The following is a 26,425-nucleotide window of genomic DNA, read 5'->3' on the forward strand; positions in this document are numbered from 1 at the left end:
CTCGGCTCCTCGGTTGTCATTTCTGCTCCGTAAAGGAATCACAGCACGCGTCGCCTTCCAGCACGCTGGGTCGGGACACGATGCCGGGGGTCGGAGCGTACGCTGTCTTCCTCGTTAGTATAGTGGCAAGTATCCCCGCCTGTCACGCGGGAGACCGGGGTTCGATTCCCCGACGGGGAGTAGCTTTTCTTTCACCTCCTTAGAGAAAGGACTGCCTTTCACTTCTCTGTTTTCTTTCACAGCGTCGTGCACCTTTTCATTGGTCTCGCTTTCAGAGCCTCCGCACGGCACACGACTCGACATCAGGAAGCACATTGAAGTGAAAGCAGGAAGCGCTGCGACATGCACTGTGCAGATCCCGCCACACTAAGAGGTGAGTGGGTCTGTTCGATGCACAAAGAACACTTTGATAAGCGTCAAAGGCAAGTCATTCCGAGTTGGTCGTTTGTGTTTTCCGTTCAGACGCGAAATGCTGAAATGATCTCTCGGCTCCTCGGTTGTCATTTCTGCTCCGTAAAGGAATTACAGCACACGTCGCCTTCCAGCACGGTGGGTCGGGACACGATACCGGGGGTTGGAGAGAGCGATGTCTTCCTCGTTAGTATAGGACCTGTCACGCGGACCTGTCACCTGTCCCCACCTGTCACGCGGAAGACCGGGGTACATCAGGACGCGCATTGAAGTGAAAGCAGGATGCGCTGTGACATGCACTGTGCAGATCCCGCTACACTAAGAGGTGAGTGGGTCTGTTCGATCACACTGCTAGGCGAATCCCCAATCCCCTTTTGTGCGTGGCGACAAAAGAAGTCTGTTTCCGCCCGGTTTCGAACCAGGGACCTCTCGCGTGTGAGGCGAACGTGATAACCACTACACTACGGAAACGGTGGTAAGAGGTGCCCAGCGGCCCAGCACTGAGCTTCTACAATGCGATTCAGCTGCTTCCAGTGCCTTTATTGGAGTGCGCTGATGGACCGTGCTCTCTCTCCAGAGACCAGCACGCCTGTCATGGACGGAGCAGGAAAGGCGGCGCCACATTCTACAGCCCTCTCCACGCAATCGACGAAATCGGGCTACTGAAGTGGAGAAAATCGCCTCTCCAGAAAGTGCAAATATCATCTTGTATAAAACTTATTGCCGAAGGTCAGCCCTGTCTACCAGAGTAACCCTCCCACCTCCTGCAGCGATGATCAGCTCGTCTCACACGCGAGAAGTTTCGGCTGGAAACAAGCGCCCCCTCTTCTCGCACGTTTTGCACGTTCGAGTAGTTTTAATGCGGCTCCTTCGTACACGGTGCTGATCTTTTGGAATGCAGGATTCAAAACTGACACGTTCCCATACCGGGAGTTGAACCCAGGCCACCTGGGTGAAAACCAAGAATCCTAACCGCTAGACCATATGGGAGCGCACAACCCCGCTGTTCCGGGCATCATGCAAGCAAACTACATAAATATGAGAAAACGCAAGAAGTGTCACTCAGAGTGTCGAAGGGTCGATGTATACTGGGGCTCAGTTGAAATGCAACGTCAGGACTTTTCCGAATTATGTCACACGAAGAGAGCACAGCCTTTTCCGCCCTGCCACGTGTGTCTCGGTATCTCGCCATGATCGTATAGTGCTCAGTACTTTGCGTTGTGGCCGCAACAACCCCGGTTCGAGTCGGTAGAATAGGGGCGTCTGCTTTTACTACATGCACAAATGAAGGCAAAAAAAAGCCAATCGATGTGAACGAACGGCGCTTTACAGAGGAGTACTGCCTGACTGGATCGTTGATGAACGACAGAGGCCACTCGACCTCTTCTCGGTTTTCTTCAATGACTTACTAAGGATCTTCTTCACATTCGCCCATGCAGGGGAAGCCAGTTACACCAAAGCAAATGCAGGAAAGTGCAATTCAAGCAGAGACCAGGAGGGACTTGTTTACACCGAGAGTTGTCGGAGAATGGAACAATGCGCCCAGCCCTGTTGCTGGAGCCGATTCTTGATGAGATCTTGGGCTCACTAAGAAGCCCCCGCTGGATGCTAATCTTTCTGTTGTTCTTGCAGGTCCTGCGCTGCTTTTGAGCCGACAGAGCTCGTCCTGGTCTGTCGGCACAGCCCAATTGCAAATGATCGGCTCCGCGTACAGAAGGAACATGCGTTTGGTACAAGAGTGCATGAAGGCACCGGAAATACATTGGGAACAAATGACCGGTCACTCAAGACCTCTGTGAAGTACAGGAGCGTGCAAAAAGAGGCTGTTCCCGTCCGGTTTCAAACCGGGGATTTTTCCGCGTGTGAGGCAAACGTGATAACCGCTGCACTACGGAAACAGTGAGAAAAGGGACGCCCCGGCAGTGAGTATTCAACCTTATTGCATTACTGCTCCCAACTAGTTGATATCAATTTAATTCTTAAGGGTTATGTACTTGTTTTGAGTATCTCATGTAGAAGTTGTAAACAAGTTCAATTACGAAATGGTCTAAATGAATGATATACCGAACTTATGTCCTCTTGATATGTGTAACTCTTTGTAACTGAATGAATTTATATCTTTTGTATTCTGATAACCCATACGATAAGATCTGTTAGGTTTGCATGCATATTCTATATATTAACAAATGTATCCTCGTGTATTTGTACCTGTGTGTGCGTTGTTTGAGTTATGTCACATGGTTGGATTCTAAGACCATTAAAAGAATCAATTTTGTGATTTACTGCCACAAAAATAATTGTCCCAGTAAATGCCCAAACCCCTACAGAACTGGTGCCTCCCAGCCTGTGGAGCAGACAGCGAGCCTGTCTCTTAATAATACTAATAATACAGTGTGTGATTCCCTACCTCAGCCAGAGGAACAGACAGTGAGCCTGTCTCTCAATAATAATACAGTGTGTGATCTCCTGTCCCAGCCTGGGAAACAGTGAGTCAGCCTCTCAATAATTATAATACAGTGTGATCTACTGTCCCAGCCTGAGGAACACACAGTGAGCCTGTATCTAAATTATAATAATACAGTGCGTGATCTCCTGTACTAGCCTGAGGAATAGACAGCGAGCCTGTCTCTCAATAATGAAAACCTAGTGTGGAATGTCCTGTCCCAGTCTGAAGGACAAACAGTGAGCATGTCCCTCAGTAATAATAGAACAGTGTGTGATCTCCAGTCCCAGCAGGAGGAACAGACAGTGAGTCTGTATCTCAATAATAATAATACAGTGTGTGATCTCCTGTCCAAGCCTGGCGAACACTGAGGCTGTCTCTCAATACTAATAATACAGTGTGTGATATCCTGCCCCAGCCTGAGGAACAGACAGTGAGCCTGTCTCTCAATAATAATAATACAGTGTGTGATTTCCTGTCCCAGCCTGGGGAACAGTGAACCAGATACTCAATAATAATAATACAGTGTTATCTCCTGTCTCAGCCTGGGGAACACTGAGCCTGTCTCTCAATACTAATTATACAGTGTGTCATTTCCTGCCCCAGTCAGAGGAACAGACAGTGAGCCCGTCTCTCAATAATAATAATACAGTGTGTGATCTCCTTTCCCAACCTGAGGAACAGACAAGAATGAGCCAGTCTCTCAATAATAATAAAGCAGATTATGATCTGCTGTCCCAGCCTAAGGAACAGTCAGGAAAGAGCAGGTCTCTCTATAACAATAATACAGTTTGTGATCTCCTGTCCCAGCCTGAGGAACAGACAGTGAGCCTGTCTCTCAATAATAATAATACAGAGTATGACCTCCTGTCCCAGCCTGGGGAACAGTGAGCTTGTCTCTCAATAATAATAATAATACAATGTGTGATCTCCTGTCCCAGCCTGGGGAACACTGAGGCTTTCTCTCAATACTAATAATACAGTGTGTGATATCCTACCCTAGCCTGAGGAACAGACAGTAAGCCTGTCTCTCAATAATAATAATACAGTGTGTGATCTCCTGTCCCAGCCTGGGGAACAGTGAGCCAGACTCTCAGTAATAATAATACAGTGTGATCTACTGTCCCAGCATGAGGAACAGTGAGTCTGTCTCTCAATAATAATAATACAGTGTGAATTCCTGTCTCAGCTTGTGGAACATACAGTGAGCCTGTCTCTCTATAATAATAATATAATGTATGACCTCCTGTCCCAGCCTGGGGAATATACAGTGAGCCTGTCTCACTATAATAATAATACAGTGTCTGATCTCCTGTCCCAGCCTGAGGAACAATAAGCCTGTCAATCAATAATAATACAGTATTTGATGTCCTGTCTCCGCCTGAGGAACAGAGAGTAAGCCTGTCTCTCAATAATAATAATTCAGTGTGGGATCTCCTGTCCCAGTCTGATGAACAGACAGTGAGCCTCTCTCTCAATAATTATAATACAGTGTGTGATCTCCTGTCCCAGCCTGAGGAACAAACAGTGAGCCTGTCTCAAAATAATAATAATACAGTGTGGGATCTCCTGTCCCAGCCTGGGGAACAGTGTGCCAGACTCTCAATAATATTAATAATAATAATACAATGTGATCTACTGTCCCAGATTGAGGAACAGACAGTGAGCCTGTCTCAATAATAATACAGTGTGTGACCATCTGTCCCAGACCGAGGAAAAGACAGTGAGTCTGTCTCTAAATAATTATAATAATACAGTGTGGGATCTCCTGTCCCAGCCTGGGGAACAGACAGTGAGTTTGTCTCTCAATAATAATAATACAGTGTGTGATCTCCTGTCCCAGCCTGGGGAACATACAGTGAGCCTGTCTCTCTATAATAATAATTCAGTGTGGGATCTCCTGTCCAACTCTGAGGAACAGACAGTGAGCCTGTCTCTAAATAATAATAATACAGTGTGTGATCCTCTGTCCCAGCCTGAGGAACAGACAGTGAGCTTGTCTCTCAATAATAATAATACAGTGTGTGATCTCCTGTCCCAGCCTGAGGAACAGTGAGCCTGTCAATCAATAATAATACAGTATGTGATGTCCTGTCTCAGCTTGAGGAACAGAGAGTAAGCCTGTCTCTCAATAATAATACAGTGTGGGATCTCCTGTCCCAGCCTGAGGTACAGACAGTGAGCCTGTCTCTCAATAATAATATAGTGTGTGACCACCTTCTGTGGTCTGTTTCAAATCCGCCCGCGATGAGACTCCGAGGAGAAATGAAGAGCCCCAGTCGCGCTAGAAAATCACCCGGGAAAGAGACTTTCAATGTAGGAAAAAAAAGTCGTTAGTAACAGACATAATATGCTTGTTTTGTTTTTTTAATCGCTGCGATGTGTGACTAAGCTCATACGACTAAGAGTTGCCCCCTTTGTCTAGATCTGGTAACCTGCTCGTCGCTGGTGGGCCAGATCGTGTCCCCCGTCACTACACTGGGGCATTAAGACCCTCAAAGACCGCAGGGTGAGTGCCCCCTGCTGGCCCCACTGAGAGGTCGAATCCCACCTCCTCCGCTCTCTGCGAAAAGCAGTATCTTCAGGCCCTGACATCCCACCCCTGCCACTCTCTGCGTAAATAAGTATCGTCAGGCCCTGACATCCCACCCCTGCCACTCCCTGCGTAAAGAAGTGTCGTATGGCCCTGACATCACACCCCCACCACTCTCTGCGGAAAGCACTGTCGTATAGCCCTGACACCCAACCCTCCACTCTCTGCATTAAGCACTGTCGTATAGCCCTGACACCCACCCCTCCACTCTTTGAATAAAGCAGTGTCGTCAGGCCCTGACATCCCACCCCCGCCACTGTCTACGTAAAGTAGTATCGTCAGGGCCTGACATCCCACTCCCGCCACTCTCTGTGTAAAGTAGTGTCATATGGCCCTGACACCAATCCCTCCACTCTCTGCATAAAGCAGTGTTGTCAAGCCCTGACATCCCTCCCCCGCCACTCTCTGTGTAAAGCACTGTCGTATGGCCCTGACATCACACCCCCACCACTCTCTGCGTAAAGCACTGCCGTATAACCCTGACACCCTCCCCTCCACACTCTGCGTTAAGCTGTGTTGTCAGGCCCTGACATCCCACCCCCACCACTCTCTGTGTAAAGCACTGTCGTATAGCCTTGACACCCACCTCTCCACTCTCTGTGTAAAGCAGTGTCATATGGCCCTGACATCACACCCCCACCACTCTCTGTAGAGCACTGCTGTATGGCCCTGACATCACACCCCCACCACTCTCTGCGGAAAGCACTGTCATATAGCCCTGACACCCACCCCTCCATTTTTTGCATAAAGCAGTGTCGTCAAGCCCTGCCACTCTCTGCGTAAAGAAGTGTCGTATGGCCCTGACATCCCACCCCCACCACTAACTGTGTAAAGTAGTATCGTCAGGCCCTGACATCCCACCCCTGCCACTCCCTGCGTATAGAAGTGTCGTATGGCCCTGACATCACACCCCCACCACTCTCTGCCGAAAGCACTGTCGTATAGCCCTGCCACTCTCTGCGTAAAGAAGTGTCATATGGCCCTGACATCCCACCCCCACCACTAACTGTGTAAAGTAGTATCGTCAGGCCCTGACATCCCACCCCTGCCACTCTCTGCATAAAGCAGTGTCGTCAAGCCCTGACATCCCACCCCCGTCACTCTCTGTGTAAAGCAGTGTCATATGGCCCTGACATCCCACCCCCGCCACTCTCTGTGTAAAGCACTGTCGTATAGCCTTGACACCCACCTCTCCACTCTCTGTGTAAAGCAGTGTCATCTAGCCCTGACATCCCACCCCCTCCACTCTCTGAATAAAGAAGTGTCGTATGGCCCTGACACCCACCCCTCCATTCTCTGCATAAAGCAGTGTCGTCAGGCCCTGACATCCCACCCCTCCACTCTCTGCGTAATGCGGTATCGTCAGGCCTTGACATCCAACCCCCTCCACTCTCTGCGTAAAGCAGACATGTTACAGACATTTACAAAAAAGACATATTATAAAATATTGACATATACTGTAGGCGGCTGGAGCATTATTGGGAGACAGACTCACTGTTCCTCAGGCTGTGACAGGAGATCACATGCTGGGCTGCCAGATCAACTGAGTTCCCTCCTCCCTCTCCCAGTAGGATTGGGACCCGTTGTGATTCTGGCAGGTGTGGGAACTCTGGGATTAGATTCCTGAATTTCGGGAAGAATGTTTCTCTAATCCCAGAGTATCTGTCACAGTGCAGTAGGAAGTGCACCTCTGTCTCTATTTCTCCCCGCTGGCAGTGGGAGCATAGCCTGTCCTCTCTGGGCAGCCAGGTCTGCCTGTGTTGCCCAGTTTCTATGGCCAGGTTGTGGTCACTGAGCCTGTACTTCGTCAGGGTCTGTTTCTGTTTGTTATTTTTTATTTTGGTCAAATATTCAGCTAGTGTGTATTGTCTGTTTAAGGTTCTGTAGCATTCCAGTTTATGTTGTGTTTGTGTGTGTGTGTCCCAGTGTGTGAGATATTGCTGTTTGATCTGTGCTGTGATGTGCTTGAGTATGGGTTGTGGCGCTCTAGCAGTGCTGTCCTGAGGCTGGTTAGTGTCGGTGTCACTCACTGCGAGTGTGATTTCAGCAGAGTCTCTGTACTCTTGGGACACTTGACTCACCTGTCTCTCTCTTTCTCTCCCTGTGCTGTCCCTCTCCTGCCCCCTCTCTCCCTCCTCGGACTCCAGCTGGAGGAGGTCCAATCACCACCTCCTGTGAGACAGAAGAAAAATAAGGTGGGTAATGCTCTGATCCTCTCTTTACTCCTGTCCAGTGTCCAGTCAGTGTCCAGTCAGTGTGTCTGTATGAACCCCTCTCTCTCTCAGTGCAGTGTTCATGTACTGGAGTGTCCAGTCAGTGTGTCTGTATGAACCCCTCTCTCTCTCAGTGCAGTGTTCATGTACTGGAGTGTCCAGTCATGTGTCTGTATGAACCCATCTCTCTCTCTCAGTGCAGTGTTCATGTCCTGGAGTGTCCAGTCCGACTCTTAACGTGACTCTCCTGTCTCTGCTTCAGAAGCGCTGGTGCGTCTTTTTAAACTCCCTGAGCTGCGTGTCAGTGGAGACAGAAGATCAGGACGAGCCGATGGAGCCGTGGGTCAGGAGAGGAAGAGCGAGGGAGAGGAGGAGCAGGCTGCCGGGAAGGACAAGAAGAGGAAGAGGAGGTGCAGGTGAGCAGACAGGGGGGCGCCGCCCGGTCGTGTCTGTGATTCAAGGAGGAGTCTCCTCTTGCTGTTTGATGTCATGGTGACGTCTGTGTCTGTGTCCCTCACACCTGCAATAACAATATTCTTTCCAGGTTCCTTTCCTGGTTCTGTGCCAGCTAAGATCTGGACTGGACTAGACTGGACTGCACTGAAGCTGAGGGGCCCCAGACTGGACTGGACAGGAGCTGAGGGACACCAGACTGGACTGGACTGGAGCTGAGAGACACCAGACTGGACTGGACTGGAGCTGAGGGACCCCAGTCTGGACTGCACTGGAGCTGAGGGACACCAGGTTGGAGTGGAGCTGAGGGGCCCCAGACTGGACTGGACTGAAGCTGAGGGGCCCCATTCTGGACTGGACTGAAGCTGAGGGACCCCAGACCCCGGTCTGGACTGAAGCTTGTAATTTTTGTTCTTTTGTTAAGCATCAATAAAAAATTAAAAAAAAAATCTGTTTAGCTTTTGGTTTTTTCCTCCGTATCACCCCCCTCTCTGAACTGGCTCCATCCCTCTGCTCTCCTCCCCACTGGATCCCCCTGACCTGGGAAGAGCTCTGAGTGGAGAGTCCAGACGGATTAATTATTATTATTATTATTCGTGCTGCACTGGGCTTCAGTTCTGGCAGTGAGAGGGGGTCTCTGTGATCAGTACAGATACTTATGACTGTATAATAATACACGATAGAAATGGAAAACAGGGTAGCGCTGTAGTCCCTTCGAAACGTTTTGAACTGCCAGAAGAAGTTTTCACAACCCGGACTCGTGAAGGTACAGGTCTTCTCCCATCGTCCGGAGCAAGGTGTATTGTGTCCTGGTGATTTCTCCCGTTTTGAACGGAGTTTAATGTCTTGTTTCTACTTTATTAGAGAGAGGCACTGAACATCCTGTGATGGACTGGTGTCCTGTCCAGGGTGTGTGAGTGTGTGTGTCCTGTGATGGACTGCTGTCCTGTCCAGGGTGTGTGAGTGTGTGTGTGTCCTGTGATGGACTGCTGTCCTGTCCAGGGTTTGTGAGTGTGTGTGTGTCCTGTGATGGACTTGTGTCCTGTCCAGGGTGTGTGTGTGTACTGTGATGGACTTGTATCCTGTGAAGGACTGGTGTCCTGTCCAGGGTGTGTGTGTGTCCTGTGATGGACTGGTGGATCACAATATTAATTCTCCTCCTTGATTCCCTCCTTCATCGCCAGAGTGAAAGCGGGACACGGCAGTAAAAGCTCAGCCCTGCGGGTGGTGGTCCTCTCGGCCACAAGGGGGCGCTGTGGCTCCACGGGGGGGGGGTTATGTTCAAGTCCCGCTGGGAATCGCACCGACGCGGCGGAGTTCGTGAACGTCCCAGACACCAAGAAAACGAGAGAGAGAAAAAAGGTCGTTTTCGGGGTTCAAGAAGCAACCCCGAGATTCAGGGAGTTTCCCCGCTGAGCTTACTCTGCCGAAAACACGCAGGTTTTATTTTTTTCCCGTGCCCCCCCTCACACAGGCCGTTTCTGTAGCGTGAAGTTGTGTTTTTTTGCGCGGCGGTCGGTGAGGGGCGAAATTGTATTTATTTTTTTACCACGGTCTGAAACAGAAACGGCCGGGTGGTGTTGTAGAGAGGTCGACGTGCCTGGTTTTCCTCGTCTCCGAAGCCCGTTTTTTGGGGGGGGGGTCGTGAGGTCCCACGCAGCGCTCGGAAAAGAAAATGCTGTCTCTTTTCCCCGCAGGACGGGGGGGTGGGAACCCGTGTTTTTTGGACGTGGCGTGGCCCGAAATTTCCACCCTTGGCCGCTAGAGGGGGGTGGAGGTTGGTCTTTCTTTGACTTGGGGGTAGGGGGGGTGCTAATTTCACTGAACCAAACCCCACGGAAACCCGTGTTGGACGTGGGGGTGCTGAATGCGCCCTCGACGTGATTTTGTCTTTAAATTCAAGTGCAGCTTTTGTAACCCTTGGGCCGGAAACAGCTGGACCCGTTTCCCCTGCCTGTCCGAGGTGGCAACTACCGGGGTCGTACAGGGACACCCGGCTGGCCACTGAGAGTTGGAAAAATAAAATGTCCACCTAAAAAAAAAACAACCGCGAAAAATGTCGGCCATTTTTGTTTCGCGGCGGAGCCGTGAGCGTGTTGGGGGCGACATCACGGGGGCGTCACAATGAGCCGCCTGACGACACAGAGCGGCGGAATCTAGCGGGGGGCGGCGCCGGAGCTCCGTGAGCTCAGAGGAGTGAAGAGAGAGGAGGAGGAAAGGACTATATAGCGCTTTCTAAACACGTGTTTCTTCCAAAAAAGATTCGTGGGTTACTTCGACTTCAATCAAATAATAGTTCCAGCTTCAGATTCACTCTGAAGTATCCCCGTGAAATCGGCAAGTCAGTTAAAAATGCCGCTGTCGAGAAATAACAAAATAAGTTGAGAAATAAGTTGGTTTTTTTTTCCGTTACTCCACTCTTATGGGTGTGATCGTGCTGTAAAAAGATATTGAGAGGAGGTGCACCTCTACACAGAGAGTGGTGGGGGTGGGGAACAAGCTGCCCAGCCCTGTGGTTGAAGCCGATACCCTGGCTTCTCTCCAGACACAGCTGGGTGAGCTCCTCCAGTCAGGACAGGAGGCTCTACTATACACAGAGGGGGGCGGGGGTGGGGAACAAGCCGCCCAGCTGTGTGGCTCCGCCCCCTCCCCTCCCCTCTGTGACTCTGCTTGTCTCGGCAGGGCGATGGACCGACAGAGATGCCGCACGGCCGTGCGCGGTCGCAGCAGGACCCGGGCCCGGCGAGGCGTCGTAAGTCCACCCCTCCCGCCCGCCGTCCAGCGTCCAGCGTCCAGCCCTCCTCCGACTGGCCTCTCCGCCCCCAGCAGCGCTCACTGTATTATAATAATAATAATAAACTTCACTGATAGAGCACCTTTCACACACATAGCAGCGCAAAGCGCTTGACAGACCAGGTCTCAAGGTAACACCTCCAGACGAGGAGAGACACTTCCAGTGGTGATCTTGACTGAGGACACGCCTCGGCTCAAGAGACAGGGTCGCGGGTCCGAGGAAAACCAAGCTGCAGGTCCATTATGGCCTTCTGAGAGCACAGATTGCCTCTGGACGTCCTACACTCTTCCTGGACACACTGTAGAGACTCACCTGTCCGGACTCTCACTGGACACACTGTAGAGACTCACCTGTTCAGACTCTTACTGGACACACTGTACACACTCACCTGTCCAGACTCTTACTGGACACACTGTACACACTCACCTGTCCAGACTCTCACTGGACACACTGTAGAGACTCACCTGTTCAGACTCTTACTGGACACACTGTACACACTCACCTGTCCAGACTCTTCCTGGACACACTGTAGAGACTCACCTGTCCGGACTCTCACTGGACACACTGTAGAGACTCACCTGTCCAGACTCTCACTGGACACACTGTACACACTCACCTGTCCAGACTCTTACTGGACACACTGGTCAGACTCACCTGTCCAGACTCTCACTGGACACATTGTAGAGACTCACCTGTCCAGACTCTTACTGGACACACTGGTAAGACTCACCTGTCCACACTCTCACTGGACACACTGTAGAGACTCACCTGTCCACACTCTCACTGGACACACTGTAGAGACTGCCCAAGGCCCCTAGTCTCGACACGACTGGGCTGGGCTATTTGGTCAGAGCTGTCTCGGAGATGGGCTGTTTGGCGTCTTCACAGGTCACACCGGTCAGGCCGAACCCGGACTGGCAGCGGGAGAGGTCCCGGCCCAAGTCCCGGTGCTTTTCTGTAAGTCTGACCCGGTCGCCTTCCGCGAGACTGGACCGGCCGCCCTGTGGTGGGCCCGGTGCCCCACATCTACCCTACAGCTCCCCCACTGACCCCTAAACTCCCGATACCCTACAGCTCCCCACACTGACCCCTAAACTCCCGATACCCTACAGCTCCCCCCACTGACCCCTAAACCCCCGATACCCTACAGCTCCCCACTCTGACCCCTAAACCCCCGATACCCTACAGCTCCCCCCACTGACCCCTAAACTCCCGATACCCTACAGCTCCCCCCACTGACCCCTAAACTCCCGATACCCTACAGCTCCCCACTCTGACCCCTAAACTCCCGATACCCTACAGCTCCCCACACTGACCCCTAAACTCCCGATACCCTACAGCTCCCCACTCTGACCCCTAAACTCCCGATACCCTACAGCTCCCCACTCTGGCCCCTAAACTCCCGATACCCTACAGCTCCCCCACTGACCCCTAATCTCCCGATACCCTACAGCTCCCCACTCTGACCCCCACAGTCCTGATGGCCGAGAGGTCTCTGCTTGCTGTAGTGATTGAGTGAGCTCTGTGGACCTAACCTCTGTCTTGTGTCCTCGTTTTCAGCGTCTCCTAGTGGTCCGTCATTTCACCAGAGCTGAAGGTGAGATCTGGGGAGGAGACAGAGCACCCCCTAACACCCCTGAGCTAGGTTACAGGGTAAGACAGCTTCTTACTGTTGGACACACCTGTCCACACTCTTTCTGGACACACTGGACACACTCGCCTGTCCGGACTCTTACTGGACACACTGTACACACCCACCTGTCCAGACTCTTACTGGACACACTGTACACAACCACCTGTCCAGACTCTCACTGGACACACTGTCCACACTCACCTGTCTGGGCTCTTATTGGACACACTGTACACACCCACCTGTCCAGACTCTCACTGGACACACTGTCCACACTCACCTGTCTGGGCTCTTATTGGACACACTGTCCACACTCACCTGTCCAGACTCTTACTGGACACACTGTACACACTCACCTGTCCACACTCTCACTGGACACACTGGACACACTCACCTGTCCAGACTCTTACTGGACACACTGTACACACTCACCTGTCCAGACTCTTACTGGACACACTGTACACACTCACCTGTCCAGGCGTAGTCTCTGCTCCTCATCCCCCCTGCGTTGTGTCTCCTTCTCTCCCCGCTGGACAGAATCCCGTGGTGTCTTCGTGTTTCCCCGAGCTCGTCCAGAGGGCAGCCGAGCTGCAGCTGGAGCTCCCGGGGTCGCCCGGCTCGTCCCGCTCGGGCTCGCCCAGCTCGTTCCGCTCGGTGTCCCCCCCCTCCTCGCCCGAGAGCCCCCTCCGCTCCCCGCCCCCGGCCCCCCCCTCCGGCCCCCTCAGGCCCCTGCCCGCCCCGCCCCGCTGCCCCCCCTTCATCCCCACCATGCCCCGCGAGCCCCCCCTGCTGCCCGGGGCGGTGCCCCTGCCCCTGCCCCGGCCCGTCCTGCCCCCCATCGCCCGCCCGGCCCCGCCAGGCCCCGCCTGGGGCTCCCCAGTGCGGAGGGCAAGGAGAGAGGCTGAGATGTCTGACGAGGCAAGTGGGGCAGAGTCTGTCCGTCTGTCCGTCTGTCTGTCCATCTGTCCTTCTGTCCGTCTATCCTTCAGTCCATCTGTCCCTCTGTCCATCTGTCCCTCTGTCCTTCTGTTCTTTTCTCTGTCCATCTGTCCATCTGTCTTTCTGTCCTTTTCTCTGCCTTTCTGTCCATCAGTCCATCTGTCCTTTTCTCTGTCTTTTTGTCCGTCTGTACTTCTCTCTTTCTGTCTTTCTGTCCTTCTGTCTGAGTCTCTCCATGTCTCCCTGCTCTCTGTCTGTCCTGCGTTGTCCCAGCTGGGTCTCTCTCCCTGTGTCTCTCCGTGTGTCTCCCTGCTCTCTGTCTGTCCTGCGTTGTCCCAGCTGGGCCTGTCTCCCTGTGTCTCTCCGTGTGTCTCCCTGCTCTCTGTCTGTCCTGCGTTGTCCCAGCTGGGTCTCTCTCCCTGTGTCTCTCCGTGTGTCTCCCTGCCTGTCTCTCTGTCTGTCCTGCGTTGTCCCAGCTGTGTCTCCCTCCCTCCTCTCTCTCTCCGTGTGTCTCCCTGCTCTCTGTCTGTCCTGCGTTATCCCAAATGGGTCTCTCTCCCTGTGTCTCTCCTTGTGTCTCCCTGCTCTCTGTCTGTCCTGCGTTGTCCCAGCTGGGTCTCTCTCCCTGTGTCTCTCCGTGTGTCTCCCTGTCTGTCTCTCTGTCTGTCCTGCGTTGTCCCAGCTGGGCCTGTCTCCTCTGCTCTCTGCCTTCAGCTCTGTTCGCCGATGTCCCGCCAGCCCGTCACTCTCTCAGCCTGTCTCTTGACTTGCAGGAGGAAGAGGAGGTGGAGACAGCTCTTCCGGCAGGAGAGAGGAAGGAGGTCAGTGCTGGTCCCACCCTGCCCCCTGTCCTGTCTGTGGTGGAGTTTTGCCGTCTTGTCTGTCCCTGGGTCTCAGTGTCTCTCTCTCTTTCAGCCCTGTCTGTCAGTGTCTCTCTCGGCCTGCTGTCTGCCTGTCCCTGCCTCTCTGTCTCTCTCTCTTTCAGCCCTGTCTGTCAGTGTCTCTCTCCTCCTCCTCTCTGTCCTCAGTGTGTCTCTCTCCTCCTCTCTGTCCTGGAGTGTCCAGTCAGTGTGTCTGTATCAACCCCTCTCTCTCTCAGTGCAGTGTTCATGTACTGGAGTGTCCAGTCCGACTCTTAACGTGACTCTCCTGTCTCTGCTTCAGAAGCGCCGATGCGTCTTTTTGAAGTCACTGAGCTGCGTGTCAGTGGAGACAGAAGATCAGGACGAGCCGATGGGGGCGGCGGAGACCCTAGCTCAGGAGAGGAAGAGCGAGGGAGAGGAGGAGCAGGCTGCCGGGAAGGACAAGAAGAGGAAGAGGAGGTGCAGGTGAGCAGACAGGGGGGCGCCGCCCGGTCGTGTCTGTGATTCAAGGAGGAGTCTCCTCTTGCTGTTTGATGTCATGGTGACGTCTGTGTCTGTGTCCCTCACACCTGCAATAACAATATTCTTTCCAGGTTCCTTTCCTGGTTCTGTGCCTGCTAAGATCTAGACTGGACTGGACTGGACTGAATTGGACTGGACCGGAGCTGAGGGACACCAGACGACTGGACTGCAGCCTAGGGACACCAGACTGGACTGGACCGGAGCTGAGAGACACCAGACTGGACCGAAGCTGAGGGACCCCAGACTGTGCTGGACCCAAGCTGAGGGACCCCAGACTGGACTGGACAGGAGCTGAGGGACACCAGACTGTGCTGGACCGAAGCTGAGGGACCCCAGTCTGGACTGAAGCTGAGGGACCCCAGACTGTGCTGGACCGAAGCTGAGGGACCCCAGTCTATGCTGGACCGAAGCTGAGGGACCCCAGTCTGTGCTGGGCCGAAGCTGAGGGACACCAGACTGTGCTGGACCGAAGCTGAGGGACCCCAGACTGGACAGCACTGGAGCTGAGGGACACCAGACTGGACTGGACTGGAGCTGAGGGGCCCCAGACTGGACTAGACTGGAGCTGAGAGGCCCCAGACTGGACTGGACCAAAGCTGAGGGACCTCAGGCTGTGCTGTACCGAAGCTGAGGGACCCCAGACTGTGCTGGACCGAAGCTTAGGGACCCCAGTCTGGACCAAAGCTGAGGGACCCCAGTCTGTGCTGGACCGAAGCTGAGGGACCCCAGACTGGACCGAAGCTGAGGGACCCCAGTCTGTGCTGGACCGAAGCTGAGGGACCCCAGACTGTGCTGGACCGATGCTGAGGGACCCCAGTCTGGACTGAAGCTGAGGGACCCCAGACTGCACTGGACTGAAGCTGAGGGGCCCCAGACTGGACTGAAGCTGAGGGGCCCCAGACTGGACTGATGACCTTTTGTTAAGCATCAATAAATGCGGGGCCAGCAGGGGGCGCATCAATAAAGTGGGGCCAGCAGGGGGCGCTCTCACCCTGCAGTCTGTGTGGGTCCTGATGCCCCAGTATAGTGACGGGGGACACTGGACTGTAAACAGGCGCCGTCCTTCGGATGAGACGTAAAACCGAGGTCATGACTCTCTGTGCTCGTTAACAATCCCGGGGTGTTTCTGGAGAAGAGTAGGGGTGTTACCCCAGTATCCTGGCCTGATTCCCCCCCTGGTCTTGACCCATCATGGCCTCCTTATCACCCCCCTCTCTGAACTGGCTCCATCCCTCTGCTCTCCTCCCCACTGAGAGCTGCTGTGTGCTGAGCGGACTGGAGCATCATCCAGGTAGGGGCTGCACACTGGGGGGGCTGGAGGGGATCCCCCTGACCTGGGAGGAGCTCTGAGTGGAGAGTCCAGACTTATTAATTATTATTATTATTCGTGCTGCACTGGTCTTCAGTCCTGGCAGTGAGAGGGGGACTCTGTGATCAGTACAGATACTTATGACTGTCTAATAATACACGATAGAAATGGAAAACAGGGTAGCGCTGTAGTCCCTTCGAAACGTTTTGAACTGCCAGAAGAAGTTTTCACAACCCGGACTTGTGAAGGTACAGGTCTTCTCCCTTCGTCCGGAGTAAGGTGAGAGGTCACCCCCTCGGGGCGCAGTATCCCCGATGCACCCCCCCACCACCACCCAAAACGACACACACTTCTGTGACGATTGGGAGACCCCTGTTCGACCAGCCCCCGCGGTGGAGGAAACGACCCGCTGGAGAGAACACACAGACTCCACACAGAAGGGTCACCTCGGCATTTATTCCAACAGCAAAACAACACCAGAGAGAAACGGTCTCCGAAAGATAAGCGCACACCGGGAAAAACACGACGGGGTCATTACAAATAGGAATAGGAGTTCTTTTTTTCTTTTCCGGACGTCAGTTGTATCGTGTCCTGGTGATTTCTCCCGTTTCGAACGGAGTTTAATGTCGCGTTTCTACTTTATTAGAGTGAGGCACTGAACTTTGGGGAACGTGACATCCACCCAGTATTACTAGTAGGTTGATAAATATAAATGTTCTTTTTCCCCCCGTATGATACCTCGCGAAATATAACGATGGCCAACTCCTTAAGTCGAAATTTAAACCCTTCTCACGCTACAAGACAGTCCGTCAACATCGCCGCGGACCGAAGCGCGACCTTTGGTATGACGCTGGCGGAAAAGGGGGTAGGGTAAGTACGTCACAGCCGGGGGAAGCCCCTATCACGTGCGGCGGGTGACGAGCCCCCGGGGGCGAAGAGAAGTTGATTTGCGTGGGGTGTGGAAACACTACACGACCGGGCAAGCGAGCCGTTTTTTTTTTTGTTTTGTTTTTTCCAGAACATCAGAACAACCGCAGAGATGACCATCGATCCACCTCCAGACGTTTCCTTTTTTGTCCTCTTTGGCCTCCAAAATAAAAAAAAAACTGGGATCCATCGTGGCGTTGCCAAATTAAAACGTCAACCACTTTTTGGGCTTTCGTGCTGTCCATGATGAAACCGTCATGGTTGTGTAAGCATACGTTACGTCACAGACCGGCGGCGCTCGGACGTGAGGAGTGTCGTTACGTTTTTGAAATGGCACGTCAGACAAGATCTCTGACAAGATCTCCGAAAAACCCAAACCTGTAAGATTCAATTTCAATTCAGTTTTTTATATAGCGCCTTTCACAACAAGAATGCCCCAAGGCCCCGAACAAAGGAGTTGTTCCAAACCCCCGCCACCCTCTGTGTACAGAAGAGCCCCCTGTACTGACTGGAGGAGCTCACCCAGCTGTGTCTGGAGAGAAGCCGGGGTATCGGCTTCAACCACAGGGCTGGGCGGCTTGTTCCCCACCCCCACCCCCTTCTGTGTACAGAAGAGCCTCCTGTCCTGACTCCAGTAGGAAATGTCACCTGGAGGCAACACACCGGCTTCTTTTAACAGATCACCTCGGGAATCGGGAACAACGGAGCTGTGTGCGGCCGTCTGTACGGAGGGTTTCAGCGCGGGGGGGCTCCGGGCTCGGGTCTGGACAGGCTTTTGGGCTAATTGGCTTCTGGGAAAACTGGCCCTGGTGTGTGTGTGTCCTATGATGGAGTGCTGTCCTGTCCAGGGTGTGTGAGTGAGTGTGTGTTTGTCATGTGATGGACTGGTTCCTGTCCAGGGTGTGTGAGTGTGTGTGTCTGAGTGTCCTGTGAGGGACTGGTGTCCTATCCAGGTTGTGTGTGTGTGTCCTATGAGGGACTGGTGTCCTGTTCAGGGTGTGTGAGTGTGTGTGTGTGTCCTGTGAGTGACTGGTGTCCTGTCCAGGGTGTGTGAGTGTGTGTGTGTCCTGTGATGGACTGGTGTCCTATCTAGGGTGTGTGTATGTCCTGTGATGGACTGGTGTCCTGTCCAGGGTGTGTGAGTGAGTGTGTGTGTGTCCTGTGATGGACTGGTGTCCTGTCCAGGGTGTGTGAGTGTGTGTGTCTGTGTGTCCTGTGATGGACAGATGGTACCAAGCCTGGACACCCATGAGACACTGGCTTCCTCAGAAGACTCTCACGGAGGGCACACTGTCACTAACCCGGGTCCAGAAGAAACTACAGTGATCTATAATTCCTGCGCCTCGGAAGGGTTTATGACGTCTATGTCCGGCGCCCGCGCCCGTGGACCGGCGGTTTGGCGTCGCGCTCCGCAGCTCGAGCTTCGGTGCGAGGCAGGGCGGGAGGGAGTCGATGTGGCCTCGGCGCCATCTTTGCTGGTGAGTCAATTGTGACCGTTGCGGTACAATAAACCATCAATAAAGCTTTTCCCACCCCGTCCAGTATTTCTGTCGCGGCCCACGTCCCTTACAATCGACAAACTATAAAAAAACAGTAGCCCTTCGCAACATTACACGCCATTTTTTTTATTTTAAACGTCCGCTAGATACGCAGGTGGCTCGATACCTGTCTTATCCTCGCCGGCGTCTTTATACCGGCAAGTGAATTTTATTTGGGGTCCCTCAGAATTGTGACAGAAATGTCAGTGAACCACAATAAAAAACGAAACTTTTTTTTTAAAGGCGGTGAATGGATTTTTTGAGTAACCGTGTAGCGACTAACGTAAGGAAAAAAAAGTTGTCTTTCCCTACGAAGACGTTTTAGTACAGGACTTTCTTTAAATATCAGTTGTGCATAGCGTTTTACAAAAAGTTGATGATGATCTTGGAGATAATTGCAAAGGAAAATTGAGATAACTACCAAAACATTACGTGTGAAACGACAGGACAGAACTTTGAACCCACAAAGAAACAAAGGTATGAAATATTGCCTCGTCATGGGGGGTTGATAATTGTAGTAAGTGTTCCTAATTTTCGTAAAGAAATGTATATTATGGGAGTCACACGTGAGATTTAGTGTATATACGTTTCATATTGTGCATATATACAGGGTTAAAAAGTGGAATGAGTATGATTATAAACTCGTGTGTCCTATAATCAGATAATTTTTGAACAAGCTTTGATTAGACAGGTGAAAAACAACATCAGATCCTTTTTTTTAATATATTCTCACGTCTGAATATCAGCTTCTCCCCTCTGGCCAACATTTCAGGGCTCCCAGGTGTAGATCCCAAATTGAAACAAATATTAATTTGTTACCCAGTTAAACAGTTAATAGAAGTGAGTGACCAGGGTAAATAAAGGTGGGTCAGTGTAAACTGTTTATTCTGGACCAGACTTCGTCATGTGTGACATGTCATGACTTCTTATATTAAGTTTTATCTTTATATTTAGTTCTACATGTGTAATAGATGCGATGTGTGTCCATAAAAAGGTTTCTCCAGGGGAAAATCAAGTTCGTTTTAAAACCGTGTTTCCTTTTTAGGGTACGTTTGCATTCCAAGTGTGGGGTTTTTGCCTTTTTATCATATTTTGGATGTGAATCCGTGGTATTTTTGCTGAGACAAGTTGCCTTTCTTATACGCGGAGGGATCTGCTCGTGAGATGTCTGCTTGGTCCATTTCTGAGCTCAGTATAAGGTGTAGAAAGCATGACTGTCATCATAACCCGCATCTCACCCAGGTGTGGAATAATGTTGTGACTATTGCTTCAGCAATAACATGCTGATTGCATGTTTCTAGATGGGTATAACAGAGATCTCAACTACTGAGGGGCCTTATTAATAAAGTCTCCACAGCCGAAGCGCTGTGTCTCTTTTCAGCTGGCGATAAACCTTTCCTCGATCCTTTGCAGACTTGTAAAACTGTTCCTGATCAGAATAAAAAACGCTCACGCTAATACACAAGCACCCGTGTCTCGCCAAAGCTGACAAATAAACAGACGGACAAGCCGCACTGCACGTGTGAACAGGGGAATGAGCGAGCGAGCGGGGATAGGGCGCCTCCTGCGCTTAAAAGCTTACAGCACCTTGGTATTCCCAGGCGGTCTCCCATCCAAGTACTAACCAGGCCCATCCCTGTTTAGCTTCCGAGATCAGACGAGATCAGGCGTGCTCAAGGGGGTGTGGCCGTAAGCGAGAGCAAGGTTCGCTGGCACCCTTCTTATTGAGAGGACAGCTCCGTCACCTCTTTTACGACGCTGCTTTTTTTCCCTTGCGTTTTTCTCTTCTTCCCACGTTCTCTCTCTTCACTGCCTTCGTCCCCGCTCTATTTCACTTCAGCCTTTCACTCTTGCTTCCTTCCAATGAGGACGGAGCTGCGGGAGAAAGGGCGCTATAGAGGATCGCTGTGGAGAGCTGCTGCTGTGCTTTGACATCTGAGCTCTGTGGAAAACGATCTCAATACAATTCTGAAAAACGCGACTCTCCGAACGCCAGCCGAACAAGTCTCCACAGCCGAAGCGCTGTGTCTCTTTTCAGCTGGCGATAAACCTTTCCTCGATCCTTTGCGGACTTCTAAAACTGTTCCTGATCAGAATAAAAAACGCTCACGCTAATACACAAGCACCCGTGTCTCGCCAAAGCTGACAAATAAACAGACGGACAAGCCGCACTGCACGTGTGAACAGGGGAATGAGCGAGCGAGCGGGGATAGGGCGCCTCCTGCGCTTAAAAGCTTACAGCACCTGGTATTCCCAGGCGGTCTCCCATCCAAGTACTAACCAGGCCCATCCCTGTTTAGTTTCCGAGATCAGACGAGATCAGACGTGCTCAAGGGGGTGTGGCCGTAAGCGAGAGCAAGGCTCGCTGGCACCCTTCTTATTGAGAGGACAGCTCCGTCACCTCTTTTACGACGCTGCTTTTTTTCCCTTGCGTTTTTCTCTTCTTCCCACGTTCTCTCTCTTCACTGCCTTCGTCCCCGCTCTATTTCACTTCAGCCTTTCACTCTTGCTTCCTTCCAATGAGGACGGAGCTGCGGGAGAAAGGGCGCTATAGAGGATCGCTGTGGAGAGCTGCTGCTGTGCTTTGACATCTGAGCTCTGTGGAAAACGATCTCAATACAATTCTGAAAAACGCGACTCCCCGAACGCCAGCCGAACAAGTCTTGAAGTGGAAATCTAATAAGTAAATTGATTCTTAAAATGTAGAGAGCTTTGCAAATAAATATATTGGGGCTTTTAGATAATATATTTCAAGGATGTAATTGCTGTGCTACAGTACGTGCAGAATTTTAGAAAACAGTGCATCAACAAAGTACACTGTTTAGGTTACTTTAGAAGACAATTTTCCAAAACAATATATGCTGTCTGGGTCGTTAGAATTAGCTGAAAGTAACTGAAAAGCTTTGAATAACATATCTACTGCTTCTTCTTTCGCCTTTTGATGTAATCCGTTTTATCTTAGGGAAAGTGGAAGTTTTAGAAGGGACAAAGCGCTGAGCTTTTTTCCAGCGCAACGTCTTATGAAAACCCTGTACTGCCTGTAACAAATTGAGTCTCTGGTTGCTCCCAATATTGAAATAAAGACCTTACTCAGGTGAGAACTCTCTCTTGTGGCTTCCTTGATAGTTATATTTCCATGACACCGGTTTTAATGTCTGTAGATTGTATCTTATTTTTATTTTTTGTTTTGTTTCATGTTCATATTATGTTTTCACCCAGTTGACTCCAGTTAATAACAGTTCATCCAGTTAATAGCCACTTTTGATGCGCGAAAAACGGGTGATCTTTCTATCTCGTGATCAGCTTAGTATCTTTCTGTAAATTTTTTTCTGCTTAATTAAACGTTTAAAATACATGAATTTCATAAAGACAACACACGTTTCGAACAGAAAAAAATCATATTCTGTTCTCTTCCTGGTATGTATAACAGATCAGCAGGTCTTATTTTCCCAATTGCTTTTTTCCACTGTATTTATCATAATGGCTAGCCAATGTCTTCTCTTAGCTAGGTAATGTTACTTGTGGATGTGCTTCTGCGTTGCGCAGAAGCACATGTATCCATAGAAAGTATATTATACTACTATTTGAGCTACAGTACATAAAAATAATTATATCTTTATTAATTTCTTTAGGTACGTGATTCCATATTATATTCCCTATTAATCAAATTCTAAAAGTATGCTTTTGTTTACTCCGATAACGAGCACATTCACAGAAAATGTTAATATCTTATGACTTTTCACAAAGTATATAAAGTTAAGATGGTCAGAAGGAGCATGTAAAAACGTTTCCGAAACGTGGTAAAATCTTACTACATGTAAGACTTTGATGCTTAAAATGTTTAGGAAGAAAGTGGAATACTGGTGTGTATTTTTTCTTTAAACTACCAATACCAGCCATATACAGTTTACACTATATGTTTATGTTCCTAAATTAATATAGTTTATGGTGGTGTATCATGGTTGTAGAGGTTTGATGGGTTTACTGAGACAATTATTAATTGTAGCAGTAATCACGAGGTTGTTCGTTGTGGCTTTTAGAAAATCAATCGTCAGAACAACTAACAACGCACACACACGGGTTCAATACACGAGATACATTTATTCATATAAATTGTGCACCAAACATATACTAGTCTGCCTGGATACGAGCGGCAGACCTTACTGTGAGGGTTATCAATATACAAGGTATATAATCTCGAAGAGATGCCAACACAAAGAGATACACAACAGAGAATATATGTCAATATATATCATTCGGTTACCAAATTGCTAATCAGTGTTATTACCCACTGTTACTCTAAACTCGGAAGTAAATACATTACTCATGAATTAAATTGATAACAACTTGTGTTGAGGTACAATTGAATTCTCGAGACACAATGTAGAACATGGGGTTTACTTATCCACTGTGTATGGATTTGGAATCTCCCGGCACGAACACCAAACCAGCTGACAGGCTCTGTTGCAGCCTCTGTTCCAGCGGTTGTCCAATGGGCGTTGTCCCGGCGTCCTCTGGCTACCGGCCAACCAGTTGAGGTACAGCTCAGAGTAGGACGGGCGGAGGAATCTGACTGCGGCACGCAAGGCAGTCGTTGCTCCGAGGAGATCTACCAGCAGTCCAGCTGGCTAGTAGAAAGTCTCTATGCACAGAGTGTGACCGCGAGTCCTCACAAGTCACTCTTTTGCCTGGGAAGAAGCTGGTTCGTTCCTGGTCCAGCGCTGCTTCTGAATAAGCTATTCAGGTTGTCGATGAGGGTCCAACTGTAGGCTGCCGTTGATCAAGCGGATCATTCACGTTGGTAGAATTCTGAGTACGTATGGGATCCTCGGCCTCGCGCTTAGAACAAAGTCCAAGTCCCTTTGCAGACAACAGCAGTTGTCACGTGATTGTCTCTGAGGATGCGCGAAAATGGCCAAGGAGAGCCCCGATCTGAGCTTGCGCTCCCTTTTTGACCAAGACATAGATGTGTGCTGATTGGTTGAGAGTTTGGCGGGCATTAGAGACCCACGTGGTATTACCACGCCCTGCCAGTCCCTGATTGGTTGGTCAAGGTGAGATATGAGTCACTTACTCTTGACACTTAGGAATGCAGTCCAGATGTCCATTCGGCACTCCCTAGACAGATAGGCACCAATGGATGACCATTGATCATGATAGCCAGGCTAAGCTAAGTGCATCCCCATCTGGGAGCTGTCCATTATCAAAAGAAAACATCTTAAATCAACCTGCATGAATACTTTCTCTGTGGCTGCACCACAAAGATGGAGGGTGAAATGGGGCCTCATTTAGGACAGAATACCACCGCCTAATTCTGTCTTATTAACAAGCATTGCCGCTACAACGGCATCTCTCCTGTCAAACTTCCTCCTGACGTGTTTGACAGGATCTGGGCCGTGGTGAACAGTGGGAAAGACGCCCTGTGGAGAGTGAGGAACATGGGGCTGTTCAAAGGCATCGAGGTCCCAGTCAAGGCAGCAGGTAGCCTGGCCCTGTTCATCACCCGAGAGAACTATTACCTCAGAGATCTGTGGAGAGAAGGGAGGGAGGAAGCAGAAAATCTGTGGGAAATTGAGAGCATAGGTCAATATCTCAAGAAACTGTGAAAAACATTATCATGTTTAAGTAAAGAATGTGATTTGCACCAGAAAAAAATAAATTGTTGCTATATAACTGGTACCGTGTCAATATGTAATGAGATGTGATTATATATACTGTTTTAAGTATGTATATTAATGTAAAGCTTTCTAATTTGTGATGTCCTGTATTTTTTTGTGAAAAGAAAATAAAGTTCTTAAAAAATCGATTCACCCAGGGCGAGGCTCGGCCATTGCACTCCGGCTGTGCTGACCCCTGCGAATTCCCCAAATGTGGGAATCTCGACTGCATAATTTCTGGTAGTGGGGGACTGCGTTCGCGCTCTCTCCTGATGTGCTTGGTCCAATATCAGATACGGGAGAGTTAGGACACCATGAGCTGCGATAGGATCCCAGTTCGAAAGGAGTCGATGCCACTGCTGGTTCCCGGTTTCTTTTAGTTAGAGGTCCGGAGAAGCATTTCAAGCTGGTTACACTACTCCTTCCGGACATTCATTCCCTTTTCAAAGTCAGTCGTTTTGCTGTAGTCTGCATTATTTAGGCTGATTATCGAGGTTAGCCTTTATATGGTCATGGGGGCCTCGGTACTGTATGCTCATTCTCAAGACAGTTTCACCTGTTTTCTGATTGCTAGGTTCTGTACCAGTGCAGACATGTCAAACAGTGAATGGCTGTACCTCTATTGTATCCGTGCTCAATGAATGAAATCAGTAATAAATGAATATATGTATAGTTATACGAAAAACAATTGGTTTATCGACTCATCTTCATTTGCAGATTTAGAGGCAGCTTCGATATTCGGGGGAGGCGTAAAACATGGTGCTGATCTTTGGAAAGCAGGAGGCAAAACTGAGACGTTCTCATACAAGGAGCTGAAACCAGGCCACCTGGGTGAAGATCAGGTATCGTAACCGCTAGACCATATGGGAGCATACAGCCATGTTGTGCGTGCGTCATGTAAGCAAACTGTAATTGCTGCCTTCATGACCTGCTTGATGGAGAAAACACACAAGAGAGTTGGCACTCAGAGTGTCGAAGGGTTGATGTATACTAGGGCTCAGTTGAAATGCAGCGTCAGGACTTTTCCGACTAGTGTCACACAAAGAGAGTACATCCTTTCCTACTGGCTGTGTATGTCTCGGTAACTCGCTGTGATCGTATAGTGCTCAGAATTTGTGTTGTGGCCGCAACAACCCCGGTTCGAAGCCGCATACTGGCAGAATAGGAGGAGTACTGCCTGACTGGATCGTTGATGAACGACAGAGGCCACTCCGACCTCTTCTTGGTTTTCTTCAATGACTTACTAAGGATCTTCTTCACATTCGCCCATGCAGGGGAAGCCAGTTACACCAAAGCAAACGCAGGAAAGTGCATTTCAAGCAGAGACCAGGAGGGACTTGTTTACACCGAGAGTGGTCGGAGAATGGAACAATGCGCCCAGCCCTGTTGCTGGAGCCGATTCTTGATGAGATCTTGGGCTCACTAAGAGGCCCCCGCTGGATGCTAATCTTTCTGTTGTTCTTGCAGGTCCTGCGCTGCTTTTGAGCCGACAGAGCTCGTCCTGGTCTGTCGGCATAGCCCAATTGCAAATCATCGGCTCCATGTACAGAAGGAACGTGCGTTTGGTACAAGAGTGCACGAAGGCACCGGAAATACATTGGGAACAAATGACCGGTCGTTCAAGACCTCTGTGAAGTACAGGAGCGTGCAAAACGAGGCTGCTTCCACCCGGTCTCGAACCGGGGACCTTTCGCGTGGTAGGCGAACGTGATAGCCGCTACACTACGGAAACCTGCAGGGACCGCTGCTGGTGTCTTGCTTGCGTTTCGGGCTGAGAAAGGGACGCGTCACTTTAGGCAGGGTGCGCTGGAGAGAGGAACAAAGGGCGCGATGAAACAAAATACCAAAACCCGGGATCAAACCAGGGACCTTTAGATCTTCAGTCTAACGCTCTCCCAACTGAGCTATTTTGGCGGTGCGCAGAGCCCACAGCCACCTGCTCCAGCCTTCCTGTGTTGCGGCATGAGCGCACCAAGAGTAGCGGGAGAGTGTTGCAGGAACGTCACTCTGAAGGAAAGCCACCCAGGTGCGCCCTCTGAGCTCTGTCCAGCGCATCTTCCTCGCATGGACTCCTGCCTGCGACGGGCAGGAAACAATTAGCAAGAACAGAACGACACCCCATGGGTGTCTCAT

At 50.6% G+C, this 26,425-nt stretch overlaps 1 long non-coding RNA gene, 7 other non-coding genes and 1 pseudogene across 8 annotated transcripts; 3 read left to right on the forward strand and 6 right to left on the reverse strand.

Annotated features, from left to right (window-relative positions):
• The first annotated feature begins 108 nt into the window (after nucleotides 1-108).
• On the forward strand, nucleotides 109-180 carry trnad-guc (transfer RNA aspartic acid (anticodon GUC)). Its single transcript has one exon. It is a non-coding gene; the product is annotated as a tRNA-Asp (tRNA).
• A 629-nt stretch (nucleotides 181-809) lies between these two features.
• trnav-cac (transfer RNA valine (anticodon CAC)) lies at nucleotides 810-882 on the reverse strand. The gene has a single exon. It is a non-coding gene; the product is annotated as a tRNA-Val (tRNA).
• Nucleotides 883-1,329: 447 nt separating this feature from the next.
• Nucleotides 1,330-1,401, reverse strand: trnae-uuc (transfer RNA glutamic acid (anticodon UUC)). Its single transcript has one exon. It is a non-coding gene; the product is annotated as a tRNA-Glu (tRNA).
• A 12,050-nt stretch (nucleotides 1,402-13,451) lies between these two features.
• On the forward strand, nucleotides 13,452-15,765 carry LOC138242912 (uncharacterized). The gene is made up of 3 exons (XR_011191787.1): nucleotides 13,452-14,297; nucleotides 14,644-14,804; nucleotides 14,933-15,765. It is a non-coding gene; the product is annotated as an uncharacterized lncRNA (long non-coding RNA).
• A 4,445-nt stretch (nucleotides 15,766-20,210) lies between these two features.
• On the reverse strand, nucleotides 20,211-20,330 carry LOC138217350 (5S ribosomal RNA). Its single transcript, XR_011181062.1, has one exon. It is a non-coding gene; the product is annotated as a 5S ribosomal RNA (ribosomal RNA).
• A 537-nt stretch (nucleotides 20,331-20,867) lies between these two features.
• Nucleotides 20,868-20,986, reverse strand: LOC138217998 (5S ribosomal RNA; annotated as a pseudogene).
• A 3,413-nt stretch (nucleotides 20,987-24,399) lies between these two features.
• Nucleotides 24,400-24,564, forward strand: LOC138243607 (U1 spliceosomal RNA). Its single transcript, XR_011192262.1, has one exon. It is a non-coding gene; the product is annotated as a U1 spliceosomal RNA (small nuclear RNA).
• A 1,387-nt stretch (nucleotides 24,565-25,951) lies between these two features.
• trnag-acc (transfer RNA glycine (anticodon ACC)) lies at nucleotides 25,952-26,024 on the reverse strand. The gene has a single exon. It is a non-coding gene; the product is annotated as a tRNA-Gly (tRNA).
• Nucleotides 26,025-26,133: 109 nt separating this feature from the next.
• On the reverse strand, nucleotides 26,134-26,206 carry trnaf-gaa (transfer RNA phenylalanine (anticodon GAA)). Its single transcript has one exon. It is a non-coding gene; the product is annotated as a tRNA-Phe (tRNA).
• Between the last annotated feature and the right edge of the window lie 219 nt (nucleotides 26,207-26,425).

Source organism: Lepisosteus oculatus, chromosome 14, assembly GCF_040954835.1.
Source record: "Lepisosteus oculatus isolate fLepOcu1 chromosome 14, fLepOcu1.hap2, whole genome shotgun sequence".
NCBI lineage: Eukaryota > Metazoa > Chordata > Actinopteri > Semionotiformes > Lepisosteidae > Lepisosteus > Lepisosteus oculatus.